General features: G+C 36.6%; 1 non-coding gene across 1 annotated transcript; it reads left to right on the plus strand.

The window, feature by feature from the left end:
- The first annotated feature begins 12,456 nt into the window (after positions 1–12,456).
- Positions 12,457–12,528, plus strand: TRNAI-UAU (transfer RNA isoleucine (anticodon UAU)). Its single transcript has one exon. It is a non-coding gene; the product is annotated as a tRNA-Ile (tRNA).
- The last annotated feature ends 408 nt before the right edge of the window (positions 12,529–12,936 follow it).

A 12,936-nucleotide genomic window follows, 5' to 3' on the forward strand; every position in this document is an offset into this window, starting at 1 on the left:
CTTACATTTTCATATTCCTCATGGAAGAATACTGAAACCCAGAAGTTTCATGAAATTTGGAGGAAATCTGGGTCACCTAAAGGGCAAAAAACACCCAAAAAATGCCCTCTCTACCACTTTTTGGACCCACAGGAAGCAGTCTTGGGAGAAGTGATTTTTAAAGGGGTAAATGGACTCCCAATCCAAAAATTCTAGCTTTCCTAGAAAGTAGATAGGCAGAGCTTTCCAACAAGCCATCTTGGACCTAATTTGGTGAAGTGGAAGGCCTTCAAACTCAGCCTTGAAGTGCCGTTACACATCAGGTTCAGGGCGCTGCGCATCAGGCAAAATTTTGCCAATTTTGCTCAAAAACATAGAATTTTGCCTAGTTTTCTACTAGTTTGACTTTTTCTTCTCCCATGGTAAAATTCATGATGTAATATGATGTAACTTGATGTACTATGATGTAAAAATGATGAAAAATTGACTTAAGGAGGTAGATACATTAGTTTTAGGTGGTTTTGAGTTGAATGAATTAGTTTCCATAGTTTTAGAGGCAAGCTATTCCACTGCCTATTTTTCAGTTCCTAGTTTAGATCTTGTTGAAACAACTCCTTGAGTCATGGATTCGACCCCTGATGGCTAGCATAGGTGGTTTGATGCCTATATCTTGTACTTTCTTAGTCATTTGTCAGGGTTGGACTCTTGTGGATGTATTGAGCACTATTGTAAATCACTTCTACAGTTTGGAAAGGAAATGAAACAGGGTTTTGCAGCATTTTGTGGGATTCTTGTGGTAATGTGAATAAGCATTGTTTTCTCCTCTGTTATTTAGTTATCTTATGTTTATGTGTGTCATCATCTCTCTTTTTCTACATAACTAAATGAAACAAGATTAAAGGGTGGAATCCATTGGTGTTTTAGTGCTTTGCCTTGGGGATTATTTAGTTTTAAATGTTTTTGCTGTTTGAAGAGGACTCATGAAACTTGCATGCCCTCTCCAACTCCTCACCAGTCTTTAGACTCACCATCACATTCATTTCAAAGTGCTAAAACACTTTCCTACCTCGCCCCACAAAAATCTCTGCAAATCTAAGTTGATTTCCTGGACCCAAAACTGCCTTCCTCATCTGATCCAACAACCAACCATTAAAATCAATCAAAATACTCTAAGCATATACCTAGCCTAAAATTAGTATTCATATCAGTCAATCTCAAGCCTTGTTTGCCATATTTTCTTTGAGATTGATAAGGAGAGAGGCCTCTCCCAACCTGGTAGGGCTAGCTACCCGGTTAAGAATGGTTTGATGTTACCCTAGACATGCCTTTCTCAGCCTGAGGTAGATTTAGGCTCTAACAAGATCTTCATGGTTCTGTGACTCCCCTTGTCATAGTGCACTTCTTTTTACTCAAGATAGAAGGATTGATGCTTTATCATAAATTAGAACATTATTCCCTCTTCATGTCTGAGAACTACTTTATCAAGGCTTTAAAAATGCCTAAAGATGCTCTACTTCAATGCTTTCAATCAGATTGCAAATAGCCATACACCAAGTGTCCAAGTCCAAGTTTTTATGCTTCAATCCATATTGTTGTCTCCACAGTCAAAATTGAGAGGCCTTCATAGTCCAAATCAAGAGAGAATGCCACTGAAATTTTCTTTCTTGTTATCTTTCTTCAAATCTGAGTTCCTTTGTGTTTCTGTGCTTCTCCTTAAGTCACTGCCATCCCATTTTCAACAGCATTTCATTTGGATGAAATGGTGAGAGGTTGTGCCTCACTGTTGCTATATATCTTAATACTATATTGTGTCCATTAGTTTTCCCTTTAATTCTATTATAACTCTCGTATAATTGAAATATACCCAAACACACGGGAACTTGCATTTCTGCTTTTCCATAGCTTTCGTGCATTTATTGATGCTTACCTTTTTCCAGATCAATCTTCCACCGTAGATCCTACCATCCCATCCAACGATTGATATTACACCTGACCAACAAAGCTGCTTGGTGATCCTGCACCATAGATCAAAACCATATTTGATCCAACGCTCGACAACGATAATGGGTGAGCTATATGCACGAGGATTACCTACCCGATAAGGCAGTTTCCTCTCTCCTTCTCCTACCACATGTCGGTCGATGAATGGTATTGGGTGATCAGCCCTAAATACCACTTACAACATTGAGTCTGCCCGAAGACCACTGCCACTGTTACAAATCCGCTAGTTAGCTGTTGAACACGGATAAAATGTCATATTAAGGATTGTTGCTATATTTTATAAGTGACCAGTATTATCATAAGTTATATTTGACTGCACAACATTCTCCTTTCTATGAGCCATCTTTTTATTGTGTTCTTGTACATATCTCTGCAAGTTATTTCCGCTAGCAGATTTAGATATCCAGTTTTTGATTGTCTTTTAAATACATTTTCTAATTTGCATCTTCATGCAATGCTTTAGTTTTGTTATATGTTGCTAGCTGCTCTTACTTCAAACTCCATTCCAGATGTATCTATTTGTTTGAAGGTTGCCTCTATTTGTGTCCATAATTTACCTGTTCTCACATTAAATCCCTAAGTCAAGGCATTTAACATTTGTAATATCAGCACCATAGTTATTTGCCCTATTTCTCTAGTATTAGATGACATTATTTGTTTCTCCAGATACTACTTAGTGATTAAGTGGAAAGCATCTTCAACAACAATCCAAAGAATGGTTACAGGAACATGTTATTCCATGGAGTATTCCTGAGAAATGATCTTTATCAGAGAATGATTGTTAATATAGCTTAGCAAGGATTTTATAAGGACCCTTTCACTAATAGCTTCTACAATAATGATCAAGAATACCTAACTGTAAGCATCATCTCTTTTGGCAGAGTCTTCCCATCAAATGTGTAGATTTTCAAAATTTAGGCCAATGACATGTGTTGTTGGCTGGAGAGTTCAAGGGACTTTCGGATTGTATTTGCTTCCTTCTCCATACTTGTGCAACTTTCTTCTTTTGCATGGTTCTAGTTTGTGTAAGAGCCCAATTTAAGTTATAATCACATGCCATATGACCAATGTTATGACACTTGAAGCATTCTACATTGTTCATGAATAAGAATTCATGATTTCTTCCTGCAAAATTGTTTCTTGGAGATTGTTGGGGACCATAATATCTATCTTTATGAGATGGTTGGGGACCATAACATCTATCTTTATGTTATGCTTTACAATCTTTTTCCATGTGACCAAAGTTTGTACAAGAATAATAATAACCAAAAAATGAACTTTGGTACCTGGGAGATGGAGATTTACTTGATGTACTTCTGAAGCCTTTCTGCCTTAGGATCCTTTGATGATAACCATTTCCTTTCACATCTTTGACATAATCTACATTTCTTCTTGGAGCAGGATTTCTTCCATTGTAGCCTTGATGTTTCTCCTTGCCTTTGCTGGAACTAGGAGCATCACCATTTCTTTCTGGCTTCTTCACATCCCTTTTGTTTGAAGCATTACCATTCTTGTTTGAGGATTCACCTACATACCTGAGACCTGATTTATCAAATGGACATCTGTGATAGCTGAGCATGTCATCCAAGGCTTGAGAACTCTTCAAGATTTTGTTAATCCCTTCAACCTTTTTTCTGAGGAAGACAATCTCTTCTTCCAATCTTTCACACTCATTATTCTTCTTAGCAAGTTGTTTCTCAGTTTCTTCCTTGATACGAGTAGCTTCATATACTTCTATGACTTCCAATGCTTACATTGTCTTCTCGGATCCTTGTGCTTTTTTCCTTGCTTCTTGTAGTTGAGATTTGAGAGAGGAGTCCTCTACCTTGTACTTACTAATCTCTTCTTCAAGTTTGTTCAAGCTCTTGTGCCTTTGTTCAAGTTGACTTGACAAGGTATCTTCCCATTTTTTTGCTTTAACCAATTGATTTATCAAGGATATTACTTCTTCATGATGCTTTCTTTTGCTTTGATGAAATTCCTTCTTAAGCTTAGCAAGCTCTTCATCCCTTTCTTGTACTTGAAGCTTATTAAGGTCAACTGTATCCCTTGTTTGATCTTGGTCACCAGCTAGTGCTATCTTATTAAGTTCCTCATTTTCCTTTTTCAAATTGTTAATCTCTTCCACAACGGCCATAAGTTGAGCGAGGAGATATTCTACAAAATATTTTTCATTCTTTTCATCTTCTAGGTCTTCTTTAGCCTTGATGTCATCATTCTCATTTTCAGCTTCTATGATGGGTTTTGGAGTTCCTTGTTGATTTCCATCATTTTCTTGACTGATGGTCATAGTCAATGCTCCTTTTGAGTGAAGGTCATGAAGTTTGTCCCATATACCCTTTGCTGATGAATATTTTCCTAGATTGTTCTTTACAGAATCAGACAGCCCATTCAAGATTGCCTTCATTGCTTTTGCATTGTACTCCTTGGATTCTCCATCCATCCTGTTATCAACAATCACTGATTTCCAGATTTCAATGCCTTGAGTCTGGAAGAAATTCCTCATTCTTTCTTCCCATATATTAAAGTTCCCATTGAACCATGGAGCCTCCTCAAATTGATTGTCTTCTATTTTAGTGGTAGAGGGAGACACCTCCTTAGGAGGATTGGAGACTTTCTTCCTTGACTTACTGGCTCTAATACCAATTGTTGGAAATACTAGGGGGGGGGGGGGGGGGAATCAATATTTATTTTTCAACTATTATCTTACTAGTTAAAACATTTATATTCAAAACAAAAGATGAACAACAAGTATCAATGCTTTTATTAATATAATATTTTCAATAAAGTAGATACAATATATAAATGGTTGCAATTAGTTGCCAAGCACCAACTTGGACTTTTGTGAGGCTCCAACGTCAGAGCTCCAACTCTATTTCACCAAGGCAATAGTCTTGGACTTAGGAGCACCGACTCCTAAGGACTTCAATCCTTCCAGTTCCTGAGACACCAGTCCCAAGAACACCCATCCTTCCTACTTCTAAGGCACCACTCCCAAGGACTCCAATCCTTCTTACTTATGAGGCATCAACCCCAAGGACTCCAATCCTTCTTACTTCTGAGGCACCAACCCCAAGGGTTCTAACCCAATCTTGTCAAGGCATGTTTGATAGTAATGTTCTTCTCTCAGAACTCTTCTTTAATGAGTTTTGTATGTTTAGAGCTTCACTGTAGTCTCCATGCTACATCATCAATGACAACTAGTATCCTTATGAAGGAGTCTTTACAACTCTTCATATTGTCCACACAGAGTCTCCAATAGCCTTCATGATCTCTGATAATGTCTCCACACAACTTTACTGAGCCTACTATTAGTTGCACTAAGCTCTGAATAAGAACCAACTTTCTGTTCAAGCATCTGATCTAGCTGTCACAATAAGTGCTTCAACATGATTGCTTCTCTGCTGGCTGCCTTCAGATGCATCCTATCTAGTTGATCCTTTGGCCCTTTTCTGTTATGCTGGACCCTACAGCTACCTCTGTTTCCTCTAGATTTTTCAACAACACTTCCACTTTCCTTGTTCTCTATTTTTGTATCTTCTTGATGCCTCTGACCATCGGTTTCCTCTTTCCACTGGTTCTTTGGCTTCCTCCTCGGTCGCTGTAGTTTCCTCTGCCTTGCTTTATCCTTCGGCTTCCCTCCTTGGTCACTGTAGTTTCCTCTGCCTATTCGGATTAGCCACTGCTTCATGGACACGTTAATACAGAAGAGAAGACTGTATTACAAAGGAAATGATGCTTATAAACCAATATTAGAGAGAGCCCTTTTTTTCCTTTTAATAACATTCATACACAGGACTTTATTATTAACAGAGAGATTGTACCAATTAGGACGGATCCACATGCTACGTCCCAATCACAATCGTAATCGGCTTTCGTTCAGGCCTCTTGAACTATCGGGAGCATTTCTTATGCAATTTTGCCTTCAAACCCCACACAATACAAATATTCAAATACACAGGAATATATGGAAAAACAACTAAAACACTAAAGGTCAGACTTCAAATTTATTACGCCTGCATTTATAACTTTATCGGGTTCGATACATATATCGCAATCAGTAGTCGCAACTTCCCGATGGCCGATGGCCGATTCACCTACAAATGCAATATGATATTAAGCCAAATTTTAATGTTGCATTGGGTGTGCAACATATATCGCAATCGGCGCTTTCAGGGGTGACACCCCTTTGTATTATTGTGATGGGCGGATGCGATATAACATTAAACCATTGCATAATGTTGTCGTCGGGTCCGCACATATATGTTGCTGTCAGGGATTTCGGGTAGTAGCTCGATGTAGAACCGACCGATTACAATGTCGCAGATATATATATTTTCCGCCTCTGTACTCCGATATATATTTCTTTACTACCTCCGATAGTGTATATTGATACACCTATGTTTCTTACCTCTAATAGTATAAATTGCCTTTATGTATAGGTTTTTGATATAACTATGTCATCTGCCTCCGATAGTGTAAATTGCCTTTATGTATAGGTTTTCTATATAACTATGTCTTATACCTTCGATAGTGTAAATTGCCTTTATGTATAGGTTTTCGATATAAATATGTCTTCTACCTCCGATAGTGTAAATTGCATATATATGTTATATGCTGCTCCACCTGTATTTGCATGCATATATGGCCTCTGATAGTGTATTTGCATGCATATAACTCTTTTGTGGCATATATTGCTCCTGATAGTGTATTCTTTGACATACTTTGCTCCGATAGCTCCCGATAGTGTATTCTTTGGCATCCATTTCTTCGATAGTGTATTCTTTAGCATCCATTGCTCTGATAGCTCTCCGATAGCTCTATTTTGCTCCTCCGATATGTTCTTCTTTGGTATATATATATGACATATATATATGGCTTCTCCTGTAGCTCTGATAGCTCTATTTTGCCTCCTCTGGCATGTTAACTCCTCTTTTGATGACTTCTTCCTCTCGGTTCTTCTTGGGAATGTATTACATGCAATGCTCCTCTGATGTGGCTCCTCTTTCTCCAACATCTTCCTTTGGCTTTGCAATGACCTCCTTTGATGGCTTCTGCCTTTTCCGATATGCCTCTCTTGCTTTGATTTTTTGCAATACTCTTAAGCATAAGCGATAGCTTTGATATGCCTCCTTTGTTAACTCCTCCAATACCAGACTCTTACCCATGGCTTGGATATCCTGATGGCCTTGCTCCTGTCTCTTCATGGATCTGCTATCCTTCCCCTTGGCTTCATATCATCATCTAGTATCTAGAATATTGCCATATTGACATCAATGACAACCTAGGTCAACAATATAAACACATAAAACACATAAAACAAGAGAGACATAGATATACTTGGTTCACCCAATTTGGACTACGTCCACAGAGAGACAACTAGTCCTTACTTTTATATTATCCAGCAAACTGAATAGATACAACCTACAATAGACTCGATATAATTCCCTCTTTGCTCTCACATAATCTCCTCTCTCTTTCTCACTTAGAATATAGATCTACATAAACACAATACAATTCCCTCATATATAGTGAGGGGTTGCCTTCTAGGGAAAATAACGCTAAATTAAACATAACTTCTACCATCAGATCTTTGCCTAATGAATGGCCTAGATTGACTACGAAATTACAACATTTTACAAGGCAATTTTACATCTATTTTTAGCTTCGAGGGCGTTGCCCCTAATCCCCACTAGTGGGGGCTCCTAAAGATCTTTACCACCCCCCTTGAGCGCAAATATTACGAGTGGTGTTGCCGCCACGTTACGAACTGGGGTCCAATGTGGTGATACCTCTGAATAAAGAAGATAATCAGGATCCACACCCAACACTTTTCCCTATCAGTCACAATGGGCCATTAGGGACAAGGAGGTTGTTTGGCCCCTATCTAGTTGGATTCATTTGAACCAGATGCTAGATTGGATTTCCTCACTGACATCTATTTTTATTTTGAATTAAGAGCCTAGGGAGCAGGGATTCATCTTCCTGGATTCATCCTTCCCTCATTGATATATCCTTCATTGAATTTTCTTTGTTTCTTGATCTAATTTACTTGTTTTGAGCTTGATTTGTAGATTGGAAGCAAGGATTAGGCCCCCCCCTTGAGGTTGGAAAATCACTAGCCTGAATCAAGAGACATGAATGCTAAGGTGATATTGGGAATTGTGTCTAAAGTTGCATCATGTCTCCATTGGTCACTGTAGTGTGGTTTGGAAGAAAACAATTCTAAACTAGTAACATAGTGCATCTGATCCTTCTTTGAGTTTTCTCTATTTCTTGATTTAATTTACTCCTTTTGAGCATGATTTCCAGGTGAGAAGTAGCGCTTAAAGCCACTCCTTGAAGTTGGAAAAGCACTAGCCTGAAGCAGACATGATCACTAAGGTGATAGTGGGTGATGAGTCTAAAGTTTCTTTAAGACTCTATTGGCCATTGTAATGAGGTTTGGGTGTAAACAATTCTAAACCAGTAAATTGTGCATTGTGCCTCATTTCCCTTGAGGTCTTGGAGAGTGCCAAAGGGGTTTTCCATAGTTGCTAAGGGTCGAAGTAGGAAATCCCACAGGGTAATCTCGATTCTCAATTGATCATTTCCTTTAGTCATCAAAGTTTAGTTCATTTCCTAGAACATGAAGGGGCAACGGAGGAGAGTGATATCTATGACTACCACTCCCTTGTTGGGCCAAGCTATTGGAACTTTTTTGTAATACTGGTTTTAAGTGGAGAAATTTGCTTGTTAACTATTGTTATGGGATGCTTATGCATAATTACTTTTCACAGTAGAAATATGTGTAAATTCAATAAATAGATTGATTTCTATAGCCAGCTACTATGCTTAAATATGTAAAAAAAAAAATTAATATATATCTTGCTCATATAATATGGTTAATTATATAGTACCAGGATATGGGAACAATTGTACAATGTCTAATGATATCATATTTTCTTCCCTACTTACATTCCCTAGAATTGAACTTTACGAGGTGTTGTCTTCTCAACTGCTTTAGAAAATTATTCTATGTTTCACTCTCTACCTTTTCGTTCATTTCATGGTAGTGATGAAAATGTATGTCATTTGTAGTTTTCCCTCGTAGTGATATCTCCAGGTTGGGCTTCTTCATTTGCTTCTCCAACTACAATGACATTAACAATGGTAGTTGTTGGGGCAGGTGGTGGTGATGTTGCATCTTTCAAAAGTACATCCTTGAATCATGAGATGTTAGTTCTAGAAAGAAGAGCATGAAGGCAGCATAGCTTTATAGGTTTTCAAAAGGCATCCACTTTATCAAGAAGTCCTCATCCTGTACCAAAAGACAAGGCAACTGCAAAGGAGGTACTTGCATAAGATCTTGAGCAGAGTGCCAAAATTGGTTATGGTAGGGGTCTAAGTACTGTTGCGATGGCAACATCATTGCAGGGGAGTCCTAGTGATTGAGAAAGAGTGAAGAGATGGAGTAATTTTGAGGCAATGGGAACTACATGGTTGGAATGCTATGAATTAGTTGATCCTATTATGGCTTCAAAAAAGGATTTTTCTACGATTGTGTTGAAATATATTCAAGCATTGGCTACAATGGTTGATAAAGCAAGAAACATGAGGCAAGAAGAGGTATATATATTTCTTTATGACTGAGGCATACATTTTTTCTAGTATAATCTGAATTATAATTTATAATTTTGATTGCTTATCTCTTATTATTATATGCAGATTGATAGGCATGCATTAGTTGTTTCTATTGATGGATTTTAGGCAAAAGTGGGAGCACATGCATGGTGTAGACTTATCTACTGCTTGATTGAACATGAAGCTCTCTTTGGGCTACTAGGATACTAGCTCGATCATCGAGAGCGAGTTAGTTTTGAATAATTTTACTGTATTTTTCCATGTCTTTGAAAGTAGATAATAATAATTCAAGGCCTTTGTATGACCATTTTTTACATAAGAATTATCTTAGCTTATAGAATGTTTCATATGCTACTCATTTCAAACATATGTATAATTTTTAATTGAATGTGTACAATATATACACAGGTATACTAGAAGCTAGATTTTGCGAAAAACTCTCTTTGTATGTGAATACTTCTTAAGAGGAACTACAATGGAACAACACATAAAGGAGCAGCTACAAATTATGATGATTTTCAACCTATGGGTCAACATAACATTGAAGGGAGCAAGGATTCTAGCAATGAGGCTGAAAGTTCACTGGGAAATTCTCTTCCTGCAAATGCTTCTTTGTTATTGCCAGAGGAAAGTTTTCTTGAAGAAGGACATGAAGATGAAGGAACTAGAAGTGATTTTGAAATAACTAAAGATAAAAAGGATGATTTAGAGCATGGTTTTGTATCTTCAGAGGATATATTTGAACCATTATATGAATCAACACTAGACTAAGTTAAATCTAGTAATATCAAGGAGATTGCCAACAATTCCATAATACTATCTGGATCTACAGTGATTGGGGTAGATGAGAGGATGCTTTTGGAAATTCTAGCAATGATGCTCCAACCATTGATATTAATGTAGGGAAGATTTCAGGTGAGTGTGTTTTAATTGAAGTTCTTTGTAATGAACCTTTTGATAAATTGCTTCCATGTGCACCTTGTTGATTCTCTGATTTGTCTACAATGCCTTCTGATTTGGAAGAGTATTTCTATTATTATTTATTTCTTTGGTTGTTCAACAAAAGTTTTGTATGTATTATTTAGGATTTATTTTTCTATATATGTGCTTGCTAATCTAACTACTTTTCTATTTGTGCTTAGAATTTTGGTTAAAACTTTGCAATTTTTAGCTAGTCTTCATAGATTGTAATTCTTGTAAAATGGATCTTAATTTCATTGAAGGTATGACTATCACTAACTGGCTGGATGATGGATTTTACCAGGGTTGTGGGCATTTTAAGCATGGAAAATATGCCAACAACAACGTGTTAAATATTATTTCTCATATTGTTGCATGGGAGAAAAGTCCTAAAGGAACTATTAGGATATTTCCCCAAAAGGGTGATGTTTGGGCCCTGTATAGAGAGTGGAATTCTGCTTGGAACGAAGACACTCCTCCAGAAGTTAAATGTAAGTATGAAATGGTAGAAATTGCAAATGAATTATGGAAGAGGTTGGAGTGATTCTTGTCACGATTTATGGTTTCAAGTCTATGTATCAGAGGAAGTAGGTGATTAACTTGGTTCCCAGGAAGGAGCTTCTTATATTTTCTCATCAAGTTCTAGCAAAGAGACTTTTGGGCGAAGAATCCCCAAATTTACCCCAAAATTGTTGTGACCTGGACCCTACTGCAACTCCTAAAGATGAATTCAAGGCAAATTGATCACTTTGCTTTTTAATTAGGACATTGAATTTTGTGGTTTCAGGGTGTAATTTAGATATGTGGTAAAATAAAATATACCATACTCTTTTGACTGCCATGCAGTAGGATTAAATCGAGATTTCAAAGCTACACATGACTTCTTTGGAAATGTAATTGCTGAGTAAGCTGTTAGCTTTGGTTACATTGAATGAAAAAGCCGATGTTGGTTGTGCACTAACCTTCTCTTCGAGGGTACAAGTTAAATATGAGGACATGGTTGACTCTTTTTTTATCGTTACTAACAGGTAATCATAACTATGATATATTATCTAATTTGCTACAAAACGTTTAGGGATAGATAGGCAGGGATAGATAGGAGGATGGTGTGCCAATTTCTCTATACATTATCTTTCATTGATGTGAAAAAATCCTTGAAAAAATTCATATTGCTGGAATATATGAGGAGTGGAAGCATGCTAAACATAAACCATTCAATAGTTGTGGCAAGATATTGAAGGTTTGTGATAATTCTAGATACTTTTTTTTCTGTATGACTACATTAAATAGTTTTTAAATTATTTATAATAGTAGCTTGTTGTGTGAGATGATGGTTGTGCACTAACCTTCTCTTCGAGGGTGCAAGTTAAATATGAGGACATGGTTGACTCTCTTTTTTTTATCATTACTAATAGGTAATGATAATTATGTTGCATTATCTAATTTGCTGCAAAATGTTTAGGGATAGATAGGTAGGGATAGATAGGAGGATGGCTATGCCAATTTCTCTGTACCTTATCTTTAGTTGATGTGAAAATTTCCTTGAAAAAATTCATATTGCTGGAATATATGAAGAGTGGAAACATGCTAAACATAAACCATTCAATAGTTGTGGCAAGATATTGAAGGCTTGTGATAATTCTAGTTACTTTTTTCTGTATGACTAGATTAAATAGTTTGTAAATTATTTATAATAGTAGCTTGTTGTGTGATTCATGCTACATGGGTGTGACATTGAGATAACTCCATTGATTTATTTTTATCAAGTTAAAAATAGGGGCTGCATGATTTTAGATTTTACAAAGATTATGTGATTATGTGTCGAGCATTTTTTAAATCAATGCCTATATATGCAATTTCAAGGACTACCATAACTCTCACATACTTCTTTAAAGGGTGCTAGCTCAATGGAAGAGCACCTGCATTATAAGCAGGAGGTCAGTGGTTCGATTCCACTGTGCCCTAATATGAATTAATTAATGATATTGTAGTTTATTTTTAATTAAATACTTTTAATATTGGTTTATTTCAATGGTGAGATATTTTTCTAGATTCATTATTTTATATTGTCTCTAAAGAGAAAAAAGTGATGTTGTATTATCTTTGAATGTAATTTTTTTATTGTCTCTAGAGAGACAATAGTTAGGATCAAAGACATTGTCTCTTGAAAGACAATATGTCTTTAATCTCAACTATTGAGAGAAAAAAATGCTTGTGTTATAGATTGTCTTTATAGAGACAATATTTTAAGACAATTTAATTTGATACACCCACTTAAAGACAATATTTAAGACAATACACAAGTTTTCTTTTGTCTCAAGTTAAGACAATTTGCCCAAAAATTGTCTTAAATATTGTCTTAAAACCCCCCTT

Source organism: Pinus tabuliformis, chromosome 7 (genome assembly GCF_031772625.1).
Source record: "Pinus tabuliformis cultivar Carrire ecotype Pingquan chromosome 7, CPIR1, whole genome shotgun sequence".
Taxonomy (NCBI): domain Eukaryota; kingdom Viridiplantae; phylum Streptophyta; class Pinopsida; order Pinales; family Pinaceae; genus Pinus; species Pinus tabuliformis.